Genomic DNA, 5,000 nt, shown 5'->3' on the forward strand with positions numbered 1-5,000 from the left:
CATCATTATTGTCATGATTAATAGAATTCAGGTATTATTATCATTATTACCCTAATAATTGCCAGAATCATCAAATGAATGGAAAAAACTTCATTTTGGAGTCTACTCTCAAAAGGCTATATTTCGCTAGATTTTGCCTCTTTTTTTACTTTAGGGTTTTTTTTTCTTTTACCTTTTTTATATTATATATGGACACAATTCCTGTTATTATCATCATTATTATCATGATTATCATCATTATTATCGTTATCATCATCATTATCATCATTATCATCATCATTATCATCATTATTGCAATTATTATCATCATTATTGCATAATTATCATTATTATATGCAATTATTGCAGTTATAATATATGTTTTTACATCTATACTAATAACAACTACAATAATAATAGTAATAACAATAATAATAACAATAATAACGTTTTTATAATCATTATTTATATCATTATTTTAATTAATATCGTTATTATTGTTATTATTACAGTTATATATATTTTTTGGCAATAATACTAATACTTAAAGTAATAATAATAATATAATAAAATATAATAATAATGATAATAACAATAATGATAATAATGATAATAATGATAATAATGATAATAATGATAATGATAATAGTAATAATAGTAATAATCATCAAATGTTATCCAAATTCCCTTTATTCTCACTTTTATCATCAGTATTGTCATGATTAATAGAATTTAGGTAATTATTATCATTATTACCCTAATAATTGCCAGAATCATCAAATGAATGGAAAAAAAACGTCATTTTGGAGTCTATTCTCAAAAGGCTATATTTCGCTAGATTTTGCCGCTTTTTCGACTTTTGGGATTTTTTTTCTTTTACCTTTTTTTTTAATTATATATGGACACAATTCCTGTTATTATCATCATTATTATCATGATTATCATCATTATTATCGTTATCATCATTATCATCATTATCATCATCATTATCATCATTATTGCAATTATTATCATCATTATTGCAATAATTATCATTATTATTGCAATTATTGCAGTTATAATATATGTTTTTACATCTATACTAATAACAACTACAATAATAATAGTAATAACAATAATAATAACAATAATAACGTTTTTATAATCATTATTTATATCATTATTTTAATTAATATCGTTATTACTGTAATTATTACTGTTATAATAATTATTTTTACAATTATACTACCAGTAAAAATAATAATAATAATAATAATAATAATAATAATAATAATAATAATAATAATAATAATAATAATAATGATAATAATGATAATAATGATAATAATGATAATAATGATAATAATAATGATAATAGTATTAATATTAATAATCATCAAATGTTATCCAAATTCTCTTTATTCTCACTTTTATCATCATTATTGTCATGATTAATAGAATTCAGGTAATTATTATCATTATTACCCTAATAATTGCCAGAATCATCAAATGAATGGAAAAAACGTCATTTTGGAGTCTACTCTCAAAAGGCTATATTTCGCTAGATTTTGCCGCTTTTTCGACTTTTGGGATTTTTTTTCTTTTACCTTTTTTTATTATATATGGACACAATTCCTGTTATTATCATCATTATTATCATGATTATCATCATTATTATCGTTATCATCATCATTATCATCATTATCATCATTATCACAATCATTATCATCATTATTGCAATTATTATCTTCATTATTGCAATTATTATCATTATTATTGCAATTATTGCAGTTATAATATATAATTTTACATCTATACTAATAACAACTACAATAATAATAGTAATAACAATAATAATAACAATAATAAAGTTTTTATAATCATTATTTATATAATTATTTCAATTAATATCGTTATTACTGTAATTATTACTGTTATAATAATTATTTTTACAATTATACTACCAGTAAAAAAAATAATAATGATGATAATAACAATAATAATATTAATAACAATATTATAACAATTAGTATTATTATAATTATACTTATTATTATTACTATTGTTATCATTACAGTTATAGTATATTTTTTGGCAATAATACTAATAATTAAAGTAATAGTAATAATAATAATATTAATAATAATAATAATAATAATAATAAAAATAACAATAATAATAATAATAATAATAATGATAATAATGATAATAATAATGATAATAGTAATAATATTAATAATCATCAAATGTTATCCAAATTCTCTTTATTCTCACTTTTATCATTATTGTCATGATTAATAGAATTCTGGTAATTATTATCATTATTACCCTAATAATTGCCAGAATCATCAAATGAATGGAAAAAACGTCATTTTCGAGTCTATTCTCAAAAGGCTATATTTCTCTAGATTTTGCCGCTTTTTTTATTTTTCGGATTTTTTTTTCTTTTACCTTTTTTTTCATTATATATGGACACAATTCCTGTTATTATCATCATTATTATCATGATTATCATCATTATTATCGTTATCATCATCATTATCATCATTATCATCATTATCATCATCATTATCATCATTATTGCAATTATTATCATCATTATTGCAATTATTATCATTATTATTGCAATTATTGCAGTTATAATATATAATTTTACATCTATACTAATAACAACTACAAAAATAATAGTAATAACAATAATAATAACAATAATAACGTTTTTATAATCATTATTTATATCATTATTTCAATTAATATCGTTATTACTGTAATTATTACTGTTATAATAATTATTTTTACAATTATACTACCAGTAATAATAATAATAATAATAACAATAATAATAATAATAATAATAATAATAATAATAATAATAATAATAATAATAATAATAATAATATTAATAATAATAATAATAATAATAATAATAATGATAATAATGATAATAATAATGATAATAGTAATAATATTAATAATCATCAAATTTTATCCAAATTCTCTTTTTTCTCACTTTTATCATCATTATTGTCATGATTAATAGAATTCTGGTAATTATTATCATTATTACCCTAATAATAATAATAATAATAATAATAATAATAATAATAATAATAATAATAATAATAATAATAATGATAAAAATAATGATAATAGAAATAATATTAATAATCATCAAATGTTCTCCAAATTCTCTTTATTCTCACTTTTATCATCATTATTGTCATGATAATAAATTCTGGTAATTATTATCATTATTACCCTAATAATTGCCAGAATCATCAAATGAATGGAAAAAACGTCATTTTGGAGTCTACTCTCAAAAGAATATTTCGCTAGATTTTGCAACTTTTTCGACTTTTGGGATTTTTTTTCTTTTACCTTTTTTATTATATATGGACACAATTCCTTTTATTTTCATCATTATTATCATGATTATCATCATTATTATCGTTATCCTCATCATTATCATCATTATCATCATCATTATCATCATTATTGCAATTATTATCATCATTATTGCAATTATTATCATTATTATTGCAATTATTGCAGTTATAATATATAATTTTACATCTATACTAATATTATTATTATTATTGTTATTATTACAGTTATAATATATTTTTTGACAATAATACTAATAATTAAAGTAATAATAATAATAATAATAATAATAATAATAATAATAATAATAATAATAATAATAATGATAATAATAATAATAATAATAATAATAATAATGATAATAATGACAATAATAATGGTAATAGTAATAATACTAATAATCATCAAATGTTATCGAAATTCTCTTTATTCCCACTTTTATCATCATTATTGTCATGATTAATAGAATTCTGGTAATTATTGTGATTATTACCCTAATAATTGCCAGAATCATCAAATGAATGGATAAAACGTCATTTTGGAGTCTACTCTCAAAAGGTTATATTTCGCTATATTTTGCCAATTTTTTCGACTTTTGGGATTTTTTTTTCTTTTACCTTTTTTATTATATATGGACACAATTCCTGTTATTATCATCATTATTATCATGATTATCATCATTATCATCATTATCATCATCATTATCATCATTATTGCAATTATTATCATCATTATTGCAATTATTATCATCATTATTGCAATTATTATCTTTATTATTTCAATTATTGCAGTTATAATATATAATTTTACATCTATACTAATAACAACTACAATAATAATAATAATAATAATAATAATAATAATAATAATAATAATAATAATAATAATAATAATAATAATAATAATAATAATATTAATAATAATAATAATAATAATAATAATGATAATAATGATAATAATAATGATAATAGTAATAATATTAACGATCATCAAATGTTATCGAAATTCTCTTTATTCTCAGTTTTATCATTATTATTGTCATAATTAATAGAATTCTGGTAATTATTATCATTATTACCCTAATAATTGCCAAAATCATCAAATGAATGGAAAAAACGTCATTGTGGAGTCTACTCTCAAAAGGCTATGTTTCGCTAGATATTGCCGCTTTTTCGACTTTTGGGATTTTTTTTCTTTTACCTTTTTTTTATTATATATGGACACAATTCCTGTTATTATCATCATTATTATCATGATTATCATCATTATTATCGTTATCATCATCATTATCATCATTATCATCATTATCATCATCATTATCATCATTATTGATATTATTATCATCATTATTGCAATTATTATCATTATTATTGCAATTATTGCAGTTATAATATATAATTTTACATCTATACTAATAACAACTACAATAATAATAGTAATAACAATAATAATAACAATAATAACGTTTTTATAATAATTAATGATATCATCATTTCAATTAATATCGTTATTACTGTAATTATTACTGTTATAATAATTGCTTTTATAATTATACTACCAGTAAAAATAATAATAATGATAATAATAACAATAATAATATTAATAACAATATCATAACAATTAGTATTATTATAATTATACTTATTATTATTATTATT

This window comes from Penaeus monodon, unplaced genomic scaffold (genome assembly GCF_015228065.2).
Source record: "Penaeus monodon isolate SGIC_2016 unplaced genomic scaffold, NSTDA_Pmon_1 PmonScaffold_223, whole genome shotgun sequence".
Lineage (NCBI taxonomy): Eukaryota > Metazoa > Arthropoda > Malacostraca > Decapoda > Penaeidae > Penaeus > Penaeus monodon.